Raw genomic sequence first — 24,521 nt, 5'->3', positions numbered from 1 at the left:
ACAGTTATCTTAATTTTTTCTTAAATAAATTAACTCTATTGTTCCAGATGTATCCAGCCTGAGTTTCCAACTGAATTCCCCTCAAAGGTAAGTTTATAATTAGTGAAATTAAAGATAGGCGTCGAAGAATAGGTACAATTCAGTGAAGGTGATAGTCAGATGGCGAAAGCAATATTACTGTTGTAATGTTTGGACAAAATTTATCAGAGCTTCGCTAAGTATTTGAATTTATAGTTACGATATGAGTATGACGCGCGACGTCGCGTAGTGGAACTCTGCGATCATTATCATTTCACGATTTCCGGGTCTTAATGTTGATGAATGATCTACTTGGTCGATTATGTTGATTGGAATGATACCTACTACCTATCATCGGCATTGTTTTAATTATAATGAATAGTCAGTTACTAATTTACTACCCTAATTTAGAAAGTGGTCGGCATTTTTTTTAAATTTTATATAGAGTATTATAGGTAACCTCCTGTAGAGGTATTTTCAATGTAATAAGTGACATCATAATTATAATTAAATCATCATATTTCTAATAAAAAAACGAAAATTTGTTTGGCAGCGAACAGTTTTTTATCTCTTTTAAATTTTATCAATAAATTATATCACCACATTCTGTTTTCAAAAAGATTTTGTCTCCCCATTGTAATCAGTTGACCTTAACCCTTCCGGAATAAATTCCGTCGTGACACATTAATTAGCCCACCGCCAAAAAGGTTCGTCAGACGCGATTCTAATTGGTTTCGTATTTCGCCTGACACCTGAGGCGCCGTAATATTTCGTATGCCCTGGATTTATCGTCTGCCATTTAAAGATAAATTGCTTGATCTTACAGAAATAAATTACATAATTGTAGACTTACAATAATAGGAAATGTCGCTAAAAACATAAAGTACTTATAAAATTATATTTTTGAATAACAGCGACTAATTATATTTGTAGAAACGTTCTTATGTAAATCTGTTATGTCTTATGTATCATATAAAATATTACCATTAGTAAAATATGCCTTCAGTATTCCGCACTCAAGTTCATAAATTTAATCAGTTTATTTGTTAAAAATGTAGTACTAAGGTTAAACGAATTGCCATTTGCGGGGATTGTTTCTCTTTTTGTTCCACTTTGTATAAAAAAACAACTTTCCTCCAACTCACTCAGCAAACAAAATCGTATCGTGTCATAGTAGTAAAAGTCATATTAAATAACACAAATTAAACCAAATGCTGGTTAGTTTCGAGCGATATTCATACGTGAAATTTCTTCAGCTCGTTATTCTACTAATGTTATGGCGCTGGCTCTAAAATTGCCTTAGTCACGATAGGAGTGGTAAACACGTGAGAGGAGGGGGTAGAGGTCTCCCGGCTAACCCGGATCATGGATATATAACTAGATCGCTAATATTATTGGAAATGTTACATCCAGCTGTACCACGGCAAGAGTCTGAAATGAAGAATGAACACTGTAATATCCAATATCTACCAGTAAAGGAGTCCACTGATTACCAGTCCGCCGGACGATATCGGCCTGTCAGTTAAATGCAAAATTTGACAGCTCCGAACAACTGATAAGCTAATATCGTCCGGCGAACTGGTAATCTGTGGGCCCCTTAATATAGTCTGCTCTCTATCCGTTACTTCTTCACTCTTAAGGCACTGAATTTAGATGAAATTTGGTGTGGAGATAGTTTGAGGCCGGAGGAAGGACATAGGATAGTTTTTTCCAACCATCATCATCCCACGCAGACAAGTTAAATATACTTACGTAGAATTATATGTAATTCCTCCGCTGTATTTGCGTGCCTCTCAAGTCGAGGGGTGAAACAAATGAAACAGGCAATGCTGATTGGCTGTCGGCCGCGACTCACGGGCGCCATTGCCTCTTCTGATGACTTGTTCTTTTCTCGGAAGCGAATAACTATTACTAAGGTTGTTTTAATATAATAATGTACGAGTAGGCGCTGTAAGTTGACTATTCATACTTTATTTTAATTTCCCGCTTTTTAGTGACGAATATGATTCTATACCTGGTTGTCTGGAATAGATTGCTCTTTAGCGATAAGACCGTCGGTTGTTGGCCTCTGTCTTCAATCAATCAAATAAAAATAAAAACTCAACTAAGGTTTATTCTTGGCCTCCGTTTTCAGTTAAAAGCAACAAAAAGCATAATAGCCTGCGTCTAATCTCATTTCCGGCCACTTTCTTAAGCCTGTTACATCATAATAACGCTCTCGACCTGACGCGTAGGCGGGAACAGTATTTCATCTGAGGGCCAGACGGCACTGAAGGAAGACGAGGAATATTAATAGTGATCTTGAATCTAGAAACTTTCAGAATAATTCCGCCCACATTATATTATAGACTAGCAGTTGCGGAGCCCGAGGGGGATCTCGTCTGTGTCATTTCCTTTCTTTCCTATCCATGAGAATTAAATTAGTGAAGTAGCCAACATTTATCCCTAGGTTAAAATTTATATTTTATCATATTATAGTTTATCATACTTTCACAGACAGATATACAGTTTCATTAGTCCTTGAGTCCTTATTAAAAATCGTTATATTTTAACGCGTGCATTAGTTTTCTGTTTATCCTGTCGTTTCGAACTACACGTTCCAGCCAGCTTATTATGGATGGCTTTATCCATCTTTATCCACGTGATAAAATAACTGTCACTTTTTAACACCGTGAGATAGAAAGTGACGGACACCGTTTAATCACGCTGTCACTTAGACAAGACCGACCATTATATCCGTACTGGTCGCAGGCACAGACGAGGAATCCTATTTATGTAACTTGCTCGGCAAAGCTTGTATGTATACTTGGAAATACGTTTAGATGCTAGACGAAGGCCACGATGTTTGTCCTTGTCCTTACAACATACAAACAAAGCGAATACATACACAACCAACGCTTGAGATATTTCGACTCAGAATCACAAAGAATAAAACAAAGAAAAAAAGTGACCCCAGTTCTTCACACAAAAATTTTGTGACGTTCCATACAAAATGTATGCAAAAATGTGTCACAAATTCGTCAATTTTTTTCTGTATATTATGGTAATTTTTTTGGATTATTCCCACTATAGTTCGTTTTTTTTAGCATTAGAAAGAACTTGAAAGAAGGTAAGCGATCTTGATAGGTCTTATAATAGAAAAAAGCTTTTTAAAAATCAGTAACTATTACTTATGAAAGCAGAAGAATGTAAATGATCGTATTAGATTCATAATTGTTACATATTTGCCGTAACTTATTTTTGAAATGCGTTTTTCAATTAAAAGACACGTCAAGATTGTTTACCTTATTTCTAATGCTAAAAAAAACGAACTATAGTTACCACCAAGTTTTTACTGTTGAGATTATTTTCCCACCTTTTACCACTGGTAACTACTGGGAAAAAATCCACTGGTAAGAACTAGGTGGTAAAAATGCCGACAGAAACAGTAAGTACGAGTAGATGTGACATGAAGGCTACTCCGGTCTTAGTCGCTAGCCATATACAAACAAAGGGTGTGCACCGTGCATCGCCTCCTTGGGACGTTCTCGGTATTTTATCGAAGCACGTGACCTGAATCGTGGAAAGCAAGTTGTAAGCTTTATTTAACTTGCATTGTATAACACGAGCTTTTCTCACAAGGACACAGTCAGCAGCATGTAGGTAAAATCAGCAGCAGAAGTTGCTAAGCGGGCCAGGTGTTCAAAATGATCTTGACTCGTCTTTATTGTTAGGAGAATAAGAGCGTGTCAAGTTAATTTTGAACATCTGGCCCGCTTAGCAACTTCTGCTGCTGACTGTATATACCTACTGATAATAAGTAAGTACTGAATTTTGGAAACTTAACGCACAATATTACGCAGGCGTACATTTTATTGCGCTATTACTCAGTAAAGTGTCGTATGAGTTGCGTTATGTTAAGGCCCCAGTACACAATGGGCCATCGCCGGCCACTCCAAGGGACGCAGCCATGCGGTAGAATGAGATAGCAACATCACTTGCTCCCTCTAACCGAGTGGCCGGCGATGGCCCATTGTGTACTGGGGCCTTTATATATTTTTTCATTGTAAAAGCCACGTCAACTTATTTCAGCGCCAATGAGGCGTATTCTGATTGTAATAACAGGTTATGAATTTAATCTGGATTTGTTATGGATATGATCTGTTAGTGTCAAAAGTGATATTTCTTCAACCAGAGACGTCACATTTTTATTTAATTCATAACAATTTAGAATTTTTAATGTTTTTAACTAAAACTTTAGGCTATTGATTTTTCGTTACTCCTCTCAAAAATTCTACAGTAAATATGTAATTAGATTGCTCTTAGATAAACACGATACGATTATAAATATTGTAATAATATAAATGGTACTTAGTCTACGTAATATCTATGTGACACGAAGGCTACATATGATCTATCTTGTTTGTGATTTAACTGGTTGGGTTTGACGTAAATATGTAATAAATGTATTTTCTTTTTTCTTTCTAATAGAATTTCGAAACTTATCTATATTGTCATTTTCTGTCTGTATTATATAAATAGAATCTGAAATTCCACACCACCACACCACAATTCAAAACCACATAAGTTTCAAATTTCAGTTGCAAGAAATTGAGTAAATATTATTTCAAGGTGTTGTTTGGCTACGTGTCAAGAGTATTTACGTTTTCTACGCTTCTAAGCTATCGAAGGAACTACTTTGTCAAAGCAATCGGTACGATTTATAAGTATTTGTCATAAATATCCACGTACGTATAGCAAAAGCACTAAATTTTGTTTTATGTTTCCGTTCAAATTTAAACTGTCTACACATGCTCCAAAGCAATTTGTGTATGGGCCCGATTCGGATTTTGAAATAGACATCTATTAGATATCTTTTAGACATCACCAAGATACGATAACCATATATTTATGATCTAACCTGTCAAATTTGACATTTGCGCGATTCTGGAGATACTCTTGGACGATTTCCACAGGATATGACAGAGATCCAATTCACATCTAATAGATTTCTTACTCTATCTAACCTAAAAGTGACATTGGTTGCCCTAATTGCGCTGCAAAAGAGAACTAGTTGATATCTAAACTATAACGTATCTAGAATGGATCTAGTACGTGTCGTCTCTTGTGAATATCTTGAAGGTCAAATACGGCAGTATGTCTTTCTTATTGAAGTCCTGAAGTTGTAACGTAAGTTTGATGTTAATGCGGGCTAGTTTTTGTTTATCTAAGCTCTGAATTCGAGGGTCCGTAATAAAATTGTACCGTAGCCTTCGTAAAGCCACGAAAAGCCTAAACCTTAGTCCATAAATTTGCACAAACTTAGCGCCGAGTGTATTGGAAATTGGGACACATTTTTTTGAGTCTGTCAGTTATAGCAAGTATTTATGCTACGCTACAGAGATAACCCTATTGTTATTTTAAAAACCACTGTCCTGGACGTAAAGCCCGGAAATTTGAAAGAAACGAAATATTTATTATGGTGCGCTGCGCGAAACTTCCCACAGAAGATATGGCCGTCGCGCGAGTGTTTAACTTCTATATGTTTATTTATATATTGATATATATATTTCGGGAGGTATCTAACGATTTCGATAAAATTTGCTAGGTACCTATATGGGGGCTTTCGGGGGCGATAAATACATCTAGCTAGGTCTTATCTCTGGGAAAACGTTCATTTTTGGAGTTTTGATATGTTTTCCAAGCAAAGCTTATTATTCCTAAAAAAAATTACAAGGTGATCGTTGTTTGTTTTTTTCATCCTTATATCGTAAATATCTTGCCATCTTAATCTCAAATTCACATGCAGAAACTGCAAACCATACAAATGTATCTTCATGGCAGCATATGGCCTTTGTACTGCCTAATTGCCTATCCTGTGCCATAAATTTGTGTTTTGTACAATAAAGAGTTTATACATACATACATATAAACTAACACTTGTAAAGACCAATAAACCGTTTACTACTAACTGCAGTGAGGTACTTCGACATGTTTTATTTAAAGCTAATGAATGGAGAACAAGTCTAGCGATACATCGTTTACTGCGAGATGTACGAGATATTTCGACTTCACAATTCCCTGGGCTCCTGCTGAATAGGGTTACCACACAATATTTCCCAACGTAGAGACAGTCCTTAATCTTTGAAGATAATTTTGACATGACAAGTCGCTTGGCAAACGGAGTTCGGTATTATGATCATTAATTTAATTATGTTTATTCCCTAAAATTAACAATATTCATCTACTAGTAACCTGACTGATTATAATTGAAAAATAACGGATCTCAGATGAGACGATGATACGTACGTGGGTATATAAAATAAAAAATTAATTTAGTTACTCTATAGTCATACAAACATGGCCTATATTTTACGTGCTAAATGCGGCACAACCATATGCCAAAATCATCTTCGTAAACTGGCGCGGTCCTGACATTTTTTTTTGTATTTAGACCACAGTCCGGATAAAGGTCTAAATTCCCGAGTTAAATAAAAAATAAAATAAAGAAATAAATATTACACGACATTTATTACACAAATTGACTAATCCTCACTGTAAGCTCAAGAAGGCTTATGGTGTGTCGAGTTGTCCGGAGATGTACTCGCATCTGGTCACCCTACATCCGAATAAAGGTGTAACGGTGTAGGTGTAACATATCGCGGGTGCGGCGCGTATTGTTTCATGCAATCTTAATGCTAACGCCATAAGCTTTCTTTATGTGTTCAGAACTTGCTGCCCCATTGTGTTCTGAGTTTATAACGTTGACCTTTTCACCCTGGACGATATCACTACACCTTAGACTACATCTTATAATTAACATGCATTACGAGTAAATAAGAAAAAAAAACAACGGATTGCACTAGCTCCGGGAGTGCCGGCAGAAGTGAAAACTCAATGGCATTGTAACAGTTTTTCGATCAGGTCACGTGTGCGTCTTACGAAGCGTCTTACGTCTTACGCTGTCGCGAGTTTAACATTTTATCCCAATCACGAAATCTTACGTCTTACGGACACGTGACCTGTCGCGAGTTTAACATTTTTTTCTCATCACAAAAAGTGCACAGCGCCGCTAAAGAAGATTTCACTTCAAAAATTTAATTTAAATTACTATAGAATTCATGCAACGTTACAAGTGGCTCTTACACGCGTATTCGGGAAACGAGATAATCACAAGATCTAGAGACGATATAGAGATCAACTAGATTTACATTAGATATCGACTAGATGTGCCTTGGATATCTAAGTCCTAACTTGTCGAAATCGTTCTAGAGGACCTCCAGAATCGCGGAAACGTCAAATTTGACATATCTATCTTACAAATATCTTTAAATTCATCCATATCGTAACTTGTTGAGGTCTAGTAGAGATCTAGTTCATTTTCCGAATCGAGCCGTTAGTTATTTACTTGAAAATTTAACGAAGAGATCTCGTAATCATAACTTGTTGGTAATATACGGGTGCGGTGCAAACTGAGTTATGACCCGAAGGGACCCCTAATAAATTCACTCTTTGCCTCTTTGCCGAATTACACGTGTAGCGTTTGTATTTATTTTATAAAACACTTTATGTTTAGAACGGAGATGTATAGAGATAAAAGAGACCTTTATTTGTGTACTCAATTTAAAAAAGAAACCGACGAGGCTTTATACCTATATAGTACAGTCGCCATCAGATATATCGGAGCGGCCAGGGTGCTCACAAATATCTGAACACGCCTCTATTGTCAGGGCGTTAGAATGTGTGTTCAGATATTGTGAACACCTTGGCCGCTCCGATATATGTGATGGCAACTGTACCTATGTAGGTACTTATAGACTTGTGTAAGTGAATGTGAATAATATAGTAACCATGTGACACGGTCATTTAGACAATAATGGAATATTTAAAATTAAACCACCACAGCATAGACTCAAGGTATGATAGGCTGATAAATCTATGGAATTATATTATTGGCCAAATGGCAGCGTCTTAGTTTACTTGTTGACATTAAGTTAAATACATAAAACAACAGATTTAACCTCTAGCCGCCCATACGTCAAACCTTGCCAAGCAAAATGGAATTTTATTTTGTCAACACAAATTTCAAATTAGAATGGAACAGGAGACCTTTTTATAGGTCTCTGGGCGGCTAGAGGTTAAGCCTAAACCTAAGCTTACTGTGTTGGCCTTTCTACAGAACATATTACTTCTATAAAAATCTACTAGACAATATCGCCAAATAAAATATGCACAACTACACAATAAAAGACAAAGAAAAACATAAAAATACGAGTGTCCCTATATTGGTATGCGTGTGTGGGCGCAAGTGTCTATCGAAATTATACCTACAAACAAGAAAGTAATTCTAGCAAATTGAATTGTATTGGAAAACTGCGTGGTAACTTTCAAATTTAACTTTATAAACTAACATAAGTAAATGAATTTAAAAAATTCTGCCACATTGTATACGATGTGATGTCTAATACCGGGTGTGGCCTGTAACACGAGCAAATAATTAAAACATAGATTGTACTCCTCAAACGGTGACACTTTTGTTCAACAACTTTTAAATTTTTGGAGTATTTAGACTCCCTATTTTTCATACAAAATAAATATTAATTCTTCAATGGACGCCATCGCCACGCCATATCATTGTGATTGACGTTGCTTGTCATGCCTTAAACATAACAAAATTCGCAATACATTGCGTCTTAGAATAAACTTTAAAGTGTATTAAAAATCAAACTACAAGTAATTTTTAAAAGTCGCTGAACAAATGTTGGTCAGTATGAGGAGTACAGCATACAGTTTAAATTTTTTGCTCATATTACAGGCCACACCCGGTATGAAATGAATGGGGCTATTCATAAATTACGTCATTTCAATTTTTTAGGGGGGGGGGGGGTCTGGGCATCGGATGACGGTAACATGAAGTAGGAGGAAATGGGGTCATTTGAAGGATGATTTTTGGATGATTAAAGGGGGGGGGGGGGGCAGCCCCAATTTCGCGAAAGTCAACCTTTAGTTTGCTGTAGCTTTTGTTAGTTATTACGTAGACTGCACGTGTAGGAGCTCATCAATCATTGTTTGTTACTTCCATTCCATTAATCTACTTTTAGTAACGCATTAGCATGAAAAAGACGAATTTATTCTGATTATCCTAACTGCTATATAATGTATAATCCATAAGTAGATACTTATACTTACTTATATTATAAATGGATATAATTTAACGCCAGAAAGGGGAAATAGTAGGTACCCTGCCTGCCCTACTATTTCCCCTTATTTTATTTTTTGTTGCCTGGTAGGTAGGAATCCTGCCCTGTCCCAATTTTAACGACGAAGTTGAACCGAATTGTTGTAGAAATAATGCGAAATCAGAAGTCATACATAAAGGTGACATTTGGATGGCAACTCTGAAGCTACATTACTGTTGCGGCATTACTGCTAGGACCAGCATCACTACCACCAGTTTTGACATTGACATATTCACTCACGTCTAAGTAACTTACTTTCTATGCATCTCGCTCGTACGCGCATATTAGTGCAAGCGAAATGTATATATAGAAAGTAATTTTCGTATGTCAAAACTGATGGTGGTAGCCATACTGAACGCGGGCGCTGTCACTATTTCCATGATTTAATGAGTAACGGATTGAACCTAATGCTACGTCATTCATTTTGTCAAAAAAATTCCGGCCGCTGCAGTAATGCCGCCACATTATAATGGAGCTGCAGTTACCATTCGAACGTCACCTATACCGGGTGTGGCCTGTAACATGAGCAAATAATTAAAACATAGATTTTACTCCCCAAACGGTGACACTTTTGTTCTACAACTTTTAAAAATTATGAAGTATTTAGACTCTCTATTTTTCATACAAAATAAATATTATCTTAAATGTACGCCATCGCCACGCCATATTATTGTGATTGACGTTGCTTGTCACGCCTTAAACATAATAAAATTCGCAATACATTACGTCTTAGAATAAACTTTAGAGTATATTAAAAATCAAACCACAAGTTATTTTTAAAAGTCGCTGAATAAATCTTGGTCAGTATGAGGAGTACAGCCTACAGTTTAATTTTTTGATCATATTACAGGCCACACCCGGTATACTGCTTTGGCAATGGAAGAGTGGTAAATATAAACTTGTAACTATTAACATCCATCACGAAATCGACTCGGCTTCTATGTAAATCTCCTCTAATAAATCAATTTATATTCCGTATTGGTGTCATAATTCGGCCTTAAGCGAGGCTGGGTTTATGCGGGTGCTATATAAAAGTGAAATACGGCTTGTTCAGAGCCGGCATTGACATTGGCCTGTCCTTTGTATTTCATGCGTGGGAAGATTCAGCCTCCAGGGGTTTCAATTACATTGTTTTTAATTGCCACCGAATTTTTAAATGTTTTTCCATTGTGTTGTTTTTAATTACAAGCGAATTCTATTGTTAAATCAACAAAAAAAATGTTTATTATATTACTTCAGTGGCTTTATCGAATTACATAAATACCAGTTCATAAGAACCTACAAGTACCTATGATGGTTGAGAAAAAAAACCGGGCAAGTGCGAGTCGGACTCGCGCACGAAGGGTTCCGTACCATAATGCAAAAAAAAAGCAAAAAAAAACGGTCACCCATCCAAGTACTGACCACTCCCGACGTTGCTTAACTTTGGTCAAAAATCACGTTTGTTGTATGGGAGCCCCATTTAAATATTTATTTTATTCTGTTTTTAGTATTTGTTGTTATAGCGGCAACAGAAATACATCATCTGCGAAAATTTCAACTGTCTAGCTATCACGGTTCGTGAGATACAGCCTGGTGACAGACGGACGGACGGACGGACGGACGGACAGCGAAGTCTTAGTAATAGGGTCCCGTTTTACCCTTTGGGTACGGAACCCTAAAAATAATTAATAACAACATAATCAATAGCAAAATAAAACATAACAACCGTAGGCACGGATGTAAAACCTATTGTCGTAAAGCGTGGGGACCAAAGGATTACAAGAAGTTGCCGAAACTAGTCCAGTACAGTTACCATCAGTTTGTCACTGACATAAACGCCGTCGAGAACGTAATTTACTTTCGATACGTCCCGTTTGCACTAATATGCGAGTGCGAGCGAGATGTATAGAAAGTAAATTACGTTCTCGACGGCGTTTATGTCAGTGACAAACTGATGGTAACCGTACAGAGGTGACGCATTACAGTCAGAGTAGTATCCTCAAATACCACCTGCATATCAAACTGTCTTAGGCAAGTCCACAAATAACTATTGAACTGCAGAAACAACCCAATTTATATTTTATTCAAACTAAATATATCTGCGATATAAGCCAATTGGACGTGGTTTAGCGAAAGGAATCGATCCTCTAAAACTTGACACAGAATTATTGAGGATGTGATGTTTTTCCTTAAATTACGTCCAATTTTTACAATGATATCAGTATAATATGTTAGTTCCCACCCCGCCCTCATGTTGTGAGTCGCCGCGATACCGAGGGCTGATGGAAGGCCTTGGCCTTGCCTTGGCGTTTTCCGATCAATGGCCCTTCCTTAGCTTGTGGCTTCCGGGAAAACGGTGAAATGGCTCGTGTAATAACCCAATTAGAGGTGTAAATGGAATCAGTCGATACGGCGGATAGTTGAATGTATTATAATGTATTATCAAAAATATTAGACATTTGTGACGTTTTCAACCATCGATAAGGTTCATTTCAAACTGAAGTTATATGGAAGAAATAGGGCCTTATTGACAACCGACAGTAAGTAATATTTTGATTGAAAATGGCACTAATACCTAACTAACCTATAAATTTTGTAGGTTAGATAGTGTCTCGAACATTTTCCTCAAATCGACAGTTGTGCCTATTTTGCGTAAAACAAGGGGTAGAATTTACGAGTACTATAACTCCATAAGGAATTCAGCAATGTTTTCAATTTGCTAACTGCTTTGTGTAGGGAGCACAGATACCTAGGTTAGTTTCACTAGACTTATATCAACCGGGATATCTCACATCACACACACATCGGGACATCAGTGAACAAGATGCATGTAATTGCGTCGAAATATCGGGAGCTCGAAAACAATATCGGGTCATATCCCGGTCGATATAAGTCTACAGATACCTACGTTGCTCAGGCCTTAACACGGTGGTGGTATTGCAGTAATTGTGCTTTTGGTGTTTATTTGACGCGGCTCGATTTATGGAGTGGCTATTGCTGCGTATTTTGAGCACAGGCCAGAACGAAAAAACGTGACGCACGAGTCACGTGGGCGAACCTTAACTCTGACGGAGAGGTGGTTCCGTGGTTGTTTTCTTGTAGTATGCTGCTTAGCACTAAATATAGTTTTAATTTATTATTTTTAGTTACTGAGCGTGGTACTCGCACCAAGCAGTCGCACGAACAATCTAGAATTCTGGTTTAAAAATAAAAGTTTGTTTTAATATCTTTTCTTTCCTTTATGTTTCTTTCTGTTTACCTTCCTTGATTATTTCTCACTTGATGGTCTCATCGGAAGATCAGGGCTGGAAGTCGCCAGTAACATGCTGAGATGGGGCCATTTCCGGACACTGTATTTTTCACTATGTTTTTTCTATGTATGTCTATTGTCTGTGTGTTTACGAATAAAACTATTATATTAGTTGTTTATTTCAGCGCAAAAAATCAAACCAGACAGAATCAAAAATCCGCTCACTCGTTTAATGGTCTCCCTGTATTTCATATATCAGAAATTTCGTCTCGAACAATTTTAAAGTTAACTCTCGCTGTCGTCGCAATCGCAACCCAATACGCAGACAGGTAACCAAATGAAAAATTCAAAAGTTCACATTCGGAACGTAAATTCGTTACATCTGTCAATCGTTGCCTCGGCAAAGGCCAGAACCAATCAGGAGCGAGCTTCGATCTCGACGCATGCGCGTCCGTAGGCGTCGGGTCGATACCGCACGTGACGTCACGCCCGCTGACCAATGGCGCCGGGCTGCACGTCAATCGATGTGAACGTTTCCGTCGCCAGGTTTGTTTGTACTTACAAACGCCATTGTTGTCCTATTAATACCGTTTATTCACGGTCAATTACATTTTAACCGTTTCTCATTTTTTTATACTCTCCCCTGTCTGACAAGCTGGCTGCTTACCGTAATGGATATCTTTATGATCCTGTTATTTTTTCTCATTTTCCTTGCGATAAAAAGCCTCTAAGGAAATGATGGTATTATTTTTATTTAAACGCCCTGTCTACAATTTTTATCCAATAAAGTACAGTGACATAAAATTGCGATAAACCCCATTTTAATTTTAATTTTTTATAATATTTGCTTGTAATTTTAATTGTAAATGTTGTGGATCATCCTTGTGGTATGTGATTTTTATTTATTTCCATAGTGCATTGGTTGGGTTAGAATTATATTGGTAGCTTTAGTTTTTAATTTTTACTAAGATTTACAAAAGCAATGTTTGTTAGTGCCGCTTTGACGCTTCTGTCATTAATTAAGATTTCAGCGTTACATCTCCCAGTTGTTCCCACTCATTTCGGTCAGACGTATTCTAATTTTAATTATACTCGTAGGATACGGATTACATATGGATACGATATGACGTACGTGACTGATCCGGTCCATATCAAATCCAGATCGAATTCTTATCCTATTAGTTATTAAAATTAAAATACGCCTCATTGTCTCTTGAGCTCATTCCGGCGCTGTTTCGAGCTCATTTCGAGACACTTTGGGCTGACGCCCCCGAATCGAGCCGTGAATGGGTTAAGTTTCAGTTTTCAGCTGATTTTCTTTATCTCGTGCGAGAAAAGAGTAAGCTTTTCACCGTTTGTCTCCCAGACGGGTGAAACGATAAGAAACGTGTTTATTTTTAAAAAGCTGGGGTTTAACTGGAATGAAATACAGTTTTATTCCTTTTCTTTTTATCTCGTTGAAATTACTTGATACTGTTTCTTTTTTTAACTGTTATCATTTTCTGTTATAAATATTTGTATATTCTTGTGTATTCGTCATATACGGTGTAAGCATGTCATAAATAAATAAATAGGTAAGGTTTACTCGGGTAATTCCGAGTGTTGAAAACTGTCGGATAATTCCGAAAAGATACTTTTATAATGATGGAATTAAGGGTGATTTTCATCTGAATTTCGGAATTATCCGACATTCGGTAATACCCGAATACACCTTAGGTATGTATTATAGGACAATTTTACACAGATCTACTTAGTCCCACAGTAATCTCAATAAGGCTTATGTTATGGGTACTAGACGACGATATGTATGTATATACTACACTAGGAGCAAATACTATACTAGGAGCAAATATTTGTGGTAAACATACAAATAACTGCCCTTACCAGGATTTGAAACCAGGACCTCCTGCTTTGTACTACCGACTAGGCTAGGCCGACTAGGCTGTCATAAATACCCAATTGCACATGCAAATAAATACATGGTGAAAATAAACATGAATTCAAAGCTATTTATGACATATTATTGCCACCTTAAGTACTGATTTCTACTTATATATTAGTGCTTAAAATTTTGCCAAGAACTCTCCAAATTAATTCGAGTTTCTCTCTCATACTCTGCCTTTGCCACACCAAAATTACCGTATACATAGAAGGCAACCGAATAAGCTTGACTCGAATTTCCGCTTCAAAATTTTAAACCATTGTTCAAAGCTGTTTGCTCCTTTTTGTTTTGTAGCAAAACTCGACTAGCTTTTGTTCCAGCGATTCACAAAAGGCAAGTCTGAACGCTTGCGTGACCTTTAGCAATATAGCGATATGAGTCTAGCAATATCCTTAATCCAACCTCTGCCTCGTAAAGGCATGCTGTGTCTCAAGCCGTATCTTAATGCCTTTCGATAGGAAACTTTATTGTGTTGCTATTCCTTATGGTATTAACTCTACCCCAAATAACCCCTAACCACTTGACCGTCCGACGATAGCATAGTATCCCAAAAAAAATATGCTCTTAACCGTCCGCGGGAACCTTACTATCCAAAGGGGTGGAAGAAAGAATTGATTTCAGAGCCATCTAACGGAATATTTCGGCATTATTTACTAATTCTCTTGATGCGACAACGTAGCCTAACTAAATAGTTAGCTCTAAAAAAATGTAGACGGCAGTGTAATCATAATTTTTGTAGAAAGTTGTGAATGCGCTGCGCGGGGCGTGCGTCGCTAAAAAAAACCCGGACGGTTGACAGGAAAACAGTCTCGCGGGCCGGACGGTTGAGTGGCTGTATCTACTCGTACTAATATAAAAATATAATAAATGCGAAAGGAAATATCTGTCGGTTACCTGTTCACGCTTAATCTCAGCATCCGATCTGTCACTGTCAAAAGCGATGTCTTTGGTTGAAGAAATGTTACTTTTGACACTTTAGTGGCTTGTTCAAGCCGTAACATACTGCCGTACCGCACCAAGGTTGCGGTGCGGTGCGGTAGTATGTTACGGCTATTATAAATTATCTGAATACGCCGGTTAGTTATTGATGTTACGTTCTACAACTCATCTGGTACCTAGGTACATACTTAAATCCCTTAACTTGGCTAGAACAACATGGCCGTTGAATGTGCACGAATGTGGGAATATCTTCCCACTTTTTTTCTCATGAATTTTAATGTGTTGCATAATACCCGCGAAGGGTTCGTATATTTTTCGTATCAGATGTAGTCGCACAGGCCTTACAACCTTTTAGCAAGTTACGTATACACAATAAAGTTTGCGGAGGATGTGGTTAACGGTCTGTTTTGTTTTAGTATTACATGTAGGAACATTTTGATAAGAGAAGGAAAACGAAGGATATTTTTTGTAAAAGTAGATTGTTTACCACGGGATAAAGGGAGTACAATGGGTGGGTACCTTTCACCCGAGTTACACACTCTACTTTTCATTTAGGAAACGATGAAAGTAAAACACGTGTATTATATATTCAGTAAACAATTTAGGTAAGAATGTTATATATGGAAACGGGAATTGAATATCAGTATGGAAATTAAACAACAAAACCATTTATAAAATTATAACCGAATAATCATTGCAAATCGTAAAAAAACATAGGTACATGGAAAGTAAAGTAAGGGCCGAAACATATCACTTTCAAACCGCTTCATAAATAAAAGCATGAGAAATTAAACATCTTCCTTGGGTTTTCTGTAGGTTTACTTTTGTATTTTTGTAGCAAGCTTAAACATACTTATACTTCTTAAACAATGGAAGACTTTAGTATTCGAGCGTCCCTATTATGTTGTTCTTAAAAAGAATATACATTTTTACAAAGACACTTTAATACTTATGATTAAAACAAAAATATAGTACGTTTTCTTTTCGGAAATTTAGATTAGAACGACGGAGTTCTGCCTGTAATTAAGGAAGCAAATCTTTCAAGGATCTTTTACATTAACGTACATGTGTGGAATATGTAACAACATTGAAATGTCGAGATTTTCCTTCTAAAAATATTATTTTGCGTCATATTAGGAACACAACACGTAGAGTTTATACCTATTTTTCTGGTTAAAAGTAGGGTAATGTTTAATAACAACACACGAGCTAAAAATTGCCTACTCCAGAGCACACAGTCGCTGTGGCCGAAATCGGTCAGGACAGCATCATCATCATCAATGTTACTCGAGATCTTTTGACTTTTGTCGGTGATATACATTGTATTCCCTAAACCTAAATATGTAATTTAACCTAAGCATTATCTATAGGTAACTTGTAACAACGCCAGTCATCTTTAACTTCTCATTTAACTCGCCTTCTAAATTACTGCTCTAAATTAATTGCGTTTTGATGAGTGGAGTAGGGAGGCATTACTGGAATGGAATGGCCGTTGGCCTTGCCCCGAGGTCGATACCTTCGTCAGTGGTCCCTTGATGAACGGCCTGTCAGTCGATCAGATGTCATTAAACTCGGGGGTCGCAGCCGTAATCTTATCATCTTGGCACTTTTATTTGTGTCGTGTTCGGTTCTTGTCCGGCCGACTCTGATAACTATGTGAAAAAAAGGCAACATTCGTCCGTGTTGCGGTTGTTGCCAACTGTTAACAAATACAATTTTTCTATTCCATTTATTGGATCAGACGAGCGTCTGTGATTTTGACTACTAAATATACCCTTTTGTCTAAAAACGACACATTAACACCGTTGTGATTTTGGCGATGAGCCACATGTAACACATAAGAGATATAAGTACAATCGATCGACAATGTGTGGTTAATGCTGACAGAATATAAATTATTTACCGATAAATAGTTAGGGCTTAATTGCTATTGGTGATTGACGCGTTAATAACATCGGATTAAATCGATTGCTTTATCATTTGATTGATCAGTCTGGTTAATTTACACTGGAAACAACTGGAATATTGCTAACAAATATCTAAAAATTGTAATTAATATTCCTGTAATTTAAACATTTCGCAATTACAGATTATGTTTTAGTTATTCAGTGATATTGTATCATCTATACCACACGTTTTTGCACCGCCTACAACTTATCTGCTTTGCCTAAAGGTTGACTGGTAGAGAATGCCTTATGTCATTAAGTTCGCCTTTTGTACAGTGTATTTCCTTATGTGCAATAAAGATTAAATAAATAAATATTAAAGTCTCAGAAATACAGTCGAAAGTATTAATTCATGACCCATTTTGTGGTTATCCGCAGATGGTCTAGAACGCAAAATGACTAGTGTGTTGTTTTGCCTAAAACGGAAAAAATTATTCGGGCATTTTGCGTTCTAGACCGTTTGCGATGTAGACTAATTGCGATTTAAGGCTCCTCTTCACGTTGGGCCAACGCCAGCGCTAACGAGCGACGCAGCCATGCGGTAGAATGAGATAGCAATATCACTTGCTCCCTCTAACGCATAAATGCGTCCCTCGTTGGCGTTGGCGTTGGCCCAACGTGAAGAGGAGCCTTTAGGCAAAACAACACATAGTCATTTTGCGTTCTAGCTAGACCATCTGCGGATAACCCCCATTTTGTACCTTGTCACAGTGACAATAGCATGAGGTCTCTAGCGACTTTCATATTGATTGTCACTGTGACAAGGTACGAAATGGGCCATAAATTAATACATTCGACCGTACCTATGCAAAAAAGACATTAAAATATAAATATTGAATGAATTACAAACTGCCGTATTCGAACTTCAAGATATTCACAAGAGACGACACGTACGTTCTAGATACGTTACAGTTTAGATATCAACTAGTTCTCTTTTGCAGCGCAATTCGGGCAACCAATGTCACTTTTACTTTAGATAGAGTAAGATATCTATTAGATGTGAATTAGATCTCTTAGTCATATCCTGTGGAAATCGTTCAAGAGTATCTCCAGAATCGCGCAAATGTCAAATTTGACAGGTTAGATCTTAAACATATCGTTATCGTATCTTGGTGATGTCTAAAAGATATCTAATAAATGTCTATTTCAAAATCCGAATCGGGCCCAAAGATAAATTATGTATTATGAAACACTCCCAGCATTACGTATGAAATAGAACATTTCCATATTTCATTAGTACAATTTCTAGAGGATTAGTGTAATCCACTTGCACGTAATACCCCTTGTGCTCGGTATTAATTCACGTCAGGTAGATGTCAGCACCTGACACGGGGAGTTTAGGGTGTTTAGTTATAGTTTGTGTAATAACTTTGTCATAATATAACATACAATGCCCGTATATACGTGGCTTATTAGATACCTCAGGTGACCAGAAGGTTGGCCAGTATTCGCTCAGCGTAACAAGCATTGTCATTCCACGTGGCAATGCGGCCACCCTTCTAGGCACACTTCCCATCGGCAGCGATTCCCATTCCCATTCCCATCTTAAGAGCCAACAGGAGACCACTCATTTCTCCATACAAACGTACTCGACTGTTTCCTCCGTGGGTTTTGATGCTAGAGCAATGATTTTTTTCAACACAAATTATACTTATCAATATCTGTGTCGGACCGTTTTGCTTTTTTTGATATTTTTGTTTTTTAAGGCGCTAGAGCCCTTCAAAAATGGCAAACATGGCCTCATTGACTATGCCGCAATCAGAGGCGTAGTATACAAAACTGATATCAATTAGCCAAAAAAGCAAAACGCTCCGACACAGACAATTTCATAATCATTTAGATTTCCAAATTTGGTTACGATTGGTTAAGTTTTGGAGGAGGAAACAGTCGAGTACGAAACCTCGATTTTTGAGGAGGAGGACGCAGGATTTTTCGCCTTGTCCTTGTCGCACTAGTTTTAGGAGCCGCTTCCGTTAGCGAGACGGGTATATTTACCTAAAATATTTAACACTCAGCTCCTGTTTCGTCTTAAAGGACGTTTTATATTTATAAGATCCTTATTATAAAATTAATTAATTTTAACTTCGTTCAGTTCATAATACCGCCAGTATTTTTGGCACATTTTGTCCGGGGGACAATCAGAGCTGGGCTACGGTTTGTTAAGTCGTTTAGTTTTATTTAGTCTTAGGTTTATTTTATTTTAGAAGTAATTGGTATGTTTAACTCTGTGGTTTAACTGTTACATTTCTATCTGTTATATAATAAAGTTCATTAAAGACTTTTATAATTTATTTTATTAATTTGTATCGTTTTAGAATTATTATATACCTACGCACTTGAATTAGATACAGCCATATACATAGAGCCGTAATGCGCGTAAATATTTATTCTAAAAATGTCAAAAGTATCCAAGAGGGTTGAGAAACAAAAGGACAAAACCATTTAGGCTAAAGAGTCTCCATTTTCATCCCACGCCCTTACATAAATACCGTAAATGGCCGTAGGGAGGCTAAGCGCAGACGATTAGTACTCCTATAAATTTTGATTTTACTAAATACGCTCAAAATATTATAGGTTCTAAAAAGTTTGGGAAAGACAGGCTCAAAGTAGCCAGCAGAATAGGGGAAGAAGGAGGCTAATGAAAACTTTAAAGCCCCTGTGAAAGCTGATTCATTAGTGTAGTTATACTGAGTTGGGATATTCTAAATAATCGTGTTTCTGTCATAATTATAACAACAGGCGTATTATGGATCGTATTATCCGCGTGATATAATAACTGTCACTTTTTAACTCCGCGGTATAGAAAGTGACGGACACCGTGTTATCACGATGTCACGTAGACAAAAACGACTATCATATCTGTACTAAGCAACTATGTATATAAAAACAAACAGAATAAAGCTCTACAAGAGAGACGTGTTACTGCATGATTGGTGCTGCGCAGTGCTAAGTTAAGTAGGTACCCTGAATAGCTTCATAAGATGAACCTTTGATGAACCTTACCTTAGTGAACGTTTGAAAACTTTACTACGAATTTTCGTGTCTGAATTAGATATAATAATTTATCAAACGTGGCTGAAATACTCATGTTTTTCTTTCTAATTCTATCATTTGCTGTAAACTTTTTTCGTAGAAAGTTTCTCGTGATTAATATAAAAATTTAATCTGAGCCTCGTTTCAAAATTTGCAGCCTTCAATAAACTTTAAGTAATAAGTTCAGAGGTGGATCTGGAATCGTTGCCTCGACCTCTGGCCTTATTACCCGTTACTTGCGAACCGAAAACGAATAAGAAGGCAATTCGACTATTAAAATCTCATCTTAATATCGATCTGATTGATACATATCAATATCGGCGTATCTCACTGATTTAAACTTTGCAATAAAATGGGACTTAAGAATTACGTTTGTTACAGTTGCTACGCCGCATCATCATATTATTTCGGCTATGTAGGTAATAACTACAAACTGTAAATATAAGACTCGAAAGTAGCTATGTGGTGTGGGCTTTTATTGGAAGAATTAGTTACACACATTATTCTAGCCTATGCCTCAATATCACAATATACTCACAAAACTACCTAACTATACTATAACGCACTGTTGATTTGTTTCCACGCTAGAAAACATCTATAAAATAAAATCCATTCAAAAATAGTTTACGCGTCGAGTTTCCGTATAAAAGTGCAGCAGTTTTGCGTCGATTTGCAAGTCAAATCCCGACTTAACTCCTTGTAAGCCTTCGAGAAAGCTCGGGTGACGGCGCCGGGAAAAGAGGCCAATTGACGCTGAAAATAGTGAAATGCAGCGAACCATGCAAGACCTACAGCGATTTATGGCGTTATTCATAAACCCGTTTGAGTTTTGGGAACCCGTTCGGCGGTTTCTCTATTCGTAGTCGCTTTCCTCTACAAAGCGGGAAAACGCTGGGATCGGCTACGAGCTTAGCGCTATAAACGTTGGCAGTGAAAGCGTTAAGGGGCTACCCGAGGTTTTCATCGATTTTTGACAAGTTTTGAATCGTATCTCCTTTTTTTGCACTACAGATAGAAATATAAGACAAACGGTTACTGGGTCTTCAATCTTTTATCTCCGGTTTTGTCCACCGGATTTTGAAAAAAATGTATACTTATTTTTTTATGAATTTTTTAAACATTGTCTAAAAAAACACTTTTTTCGTATCTAGTTTGCAGTGAAGGGTCTTTCATGTACGAAATCTACATATTTTGGTTCGTCTTTGAAGTCTCGAAAATCGTGTCCAAGGTTTTAATTTTAAACTAATTAATACAAAAGTTATGGCCAGTTAACCAGTTTTTTAGCCTAAAATTGTTCAACTTTGATGTCAAATATCTCGAAGACAACGAACTTTAAAGTAAATATTGGATACTATATTGCTTAAAGCCGTTGCTGTTAATATGATAAGCTACAAAAAACATTAGAATACTAAGGGATTCAGATCGAAGGTCATTGGCGTGGTGAGCCCCTTAATCTGTCACATTGTATTTGTAAGACGGGGATAAAACATACATTAACTAATTGGGGCTTTTCATGGTACCTACTAAAATACGTCAGTAATAAAACTTTAACGATACAAATAAAATTCGTGCGAAAAAGTCCACAATAAAACAAAAACGTTACCTTTTTTTAAGCTGGACTATACATTTTAATGATACGCTAGTCTATTTTGAGCTAAGCTTTTTAGTGACTAAAATAGTTGGCCAGAATATATATGTCGGCGGCAGATCGTAAAACCGGGCATATCGAGATATTCCTAGGCATATCATGAAACGCCGCCATTTCATGATCTGACTAAGATTTGCCCAGGCATATCACGATCTGCCTTATAAAAGGGGCGGCAGATCGATCAGAGCATTTGCATTCGTTGATATTCCTAGCTTCATACCGGGCGCATCGTAAAATAACCTTGCGAGGATTGCACGATATGGCTGGTATTCGCTAGGCATATCATGAAATGCCGGCGTTTCATGATCTGCCTAGGAATATCACCCTGTGAGGATTGCACGATATGGCTGGTGTTCGCTAGGCATATCATGAAATGCCGGCGTTTCATGATCTGCCTAGGAATATCACCCTGTGAGGTTTGCACGATATGGCTGGTGTTCACTAGGCATATCGTGAAATGCCGGCGTTTCATGATCTGCCTAGGAATATCACCCCTTGTAGCAAAACGACGCGGTTTTGGAATGAGATGCACTGCCAATTCACAACATTCAGGATCGAGCATAAATATCTATACTCACCGGTAATAAACGGTACAACACGATAAAATAACCAAAGGATATCACGCACTGGACTGACCTGATACAGCAGCAATGGCGGAATTCTCTCGATGCCACTAGTTCTTTTTTTACGTTCAGCACCTTCTCCTCTTTCACACGCCGGCCGGCGGTACGTTAAACAGTCTTAGGCCTTTTGTCACGCACGATATATCACTAAAACACTTAGTTTTGGAGGCTTAATACATATAATGTGATTTAAATCGATAGCGGTCGATCGGCATGCCGCGGCGTCTCGGTAGTTCTCTTTTTCGCCAACAGAGGCGCTGCTGAGGCTCGTCCTGAGCGTGCCGCCCGAGAGTTTTGGACGATCCTATTGGCTAAAATGTCAATATTGTATCGTTGTGAAGTGCGTTTTGGCTTTGCATCAATAAACGGTAGAAGCGCGCAGAAATTTGATTAATTAGGTACTTAAAAACTAAACTTTAAGAACGGAACACCCCTTGAGGCTTGCACGATATGGCTGGTGTTCGCTAGGCACATCATGAAATGCCGGCGTTTCATGATTTGCCTAGGAAAATCAACCCGTGAGGTTTGCACGATATGGCTAGTGTTCGCTAGGCATATCATGAAATGCCGGCGTTTCATGATCTGCCTAGGAAAATCACCTCGTGAGGTTTGCACGATATGGCTGGTGTTCGCTAGGCATATCATGAAATGCCGGCGTTTCATGATCTGCCTAGGAATATCACCCCTTGAGGTTTGCACGATATGGCTGGTGTTCGCTAGGCATATCATGAAATGCCGGCGTTTCATGATCTGCCTAGGAAAATCACCTCGTGAGGTTTGCACGATATGGCTGGTGTTCGCTAGGCATATCATGAAATGCCGGCGTTTCATGATCTGCCTAGGAATATCACCCCTTGAGGTTTGCACGATATGGCTGGTGTTCGCTAGGCATATCATGAAATGCCGGCGTTTCATGATCTGCCTAGGAATATCACCTCTTGGGGTTTGCACGATATGGCTGGTGTTCGCTAGGAAGATCATGAAATGCCGGCGTTTCATGATCTGCCTAGGAATATCACACCCTACTTATTTGATATGCCTAAACGTAGCCAGGCAAATCGTCAAACGTTGAGGTTTGAACGATATGGCTGGTAGTCGTTAGTCAGATCATGAAATGGCGGCGTTTCATGATATGCCTAGGAATATCTCGATATGCCCGATTTTACGATCTGCCGCCGACATATACACTACACGCCATCAAATAGAAAAACAAAAGTACGTGCTCTATGCACAGACTCTGAGACAGAATGATTCTCCTTGCAACTTGGATCATGCATGTCTAATCCACTATTTTGGATTATCCAAACGTAACCATGTGCATTCGAATTTGAATCTTACTTCGATCGCTATAAGTTCTTATTCCGATGTCACGAGACTGAGATTTATGACTTTTATGAGTAATAAATTGTTAGAATAGAAAATGGGTTCTCCGGCCATATTGAATTTGGTTGTACGAACGACGTAGTTACTCGTGTGTCGTATGTATTTCCCGGCCAAGTTGCGTATTCGTAATATGTAATACTTATAACATATGGACCACAGTCTTGATAACGTCGAAAAAAAAACAGATAATACCAGAAACAGATAAACAGATAATACCTAGCTATATATAATGCAGTACCTAATTTATTGTCTGTTATGTCAGGTATATTATAAACTTCTATTAAATAAAACGTTAAGTACAGTGCACCATTAATTTCTGCTTAAGAAAAGAAAGAGCTAAGTATTCTTTAGGAGGGCACGTCACTAAAATTAAGAATAACGGGTCTGACACACTTTGGCCCGAATCTGGGACCCATAAAATTGGTCTATATGCGTATAAAAAGCTCTAAGTAGATTTCGAAAGTTAAAGGCGTGTACTCCTTTCTTTTTCTGATAAATTACGGATGAATGCAAATAGCAGAAGTTCATCTACCGACCTT

The 24,521-nt window shown here is 37.6% G+C and overlaps 2 protein-coding genes across 2 annotated transcripts in view; one reads left to right on the top strand and one right to left on the bottom strand.

The window, feature by feature from the left end:
* The window catches only part of LOC134672869 (uncharacterized), a 267,272-nt gene that overhangs the window by 21,171 nt on the left and 221,580 nt on the right, over window positions 1-24,521 (bottom strand). The window lies entirely within an intron of this gene.
* The window catches only part of LOC134672984 (kinesin-like protein unc-104), a 160,832-nt gene that overhangs the window by 20,870 nt on the left and 115,441 nt on the right, over window positions 1-24,521 (top strand). Inside the window, exon 2 of the mRNA XM_063530943.1 lies at window positions 48-87. The gene's annotated coding sequence lies outside the window, so the exon portion shown is untranslated. The remainder of the gene's footprint in view (window positions 1-47; window positions 88-24,521) is intronic.

Source organism: Cydia fagiglandana, chromosome 17, assembly GCF_963556715.1.
Source record: "Cydia fagiglandana chromosome 17, ilCydFagi1.1, whole genome shotgun sequence".
Taxonomy (NCBI): domain Eukaryota; kingdom Metazoa; phylum Arthropoda; class Insecta; order Lepidoptera; family Tortricidae; genus Cydia; species Cydia fagiglandana.
The sequence above is the reverse complement of the archived record's forward strand: the minus strand, read 5'-3'. Positions and strand labels throughout refer to the sequence as shown.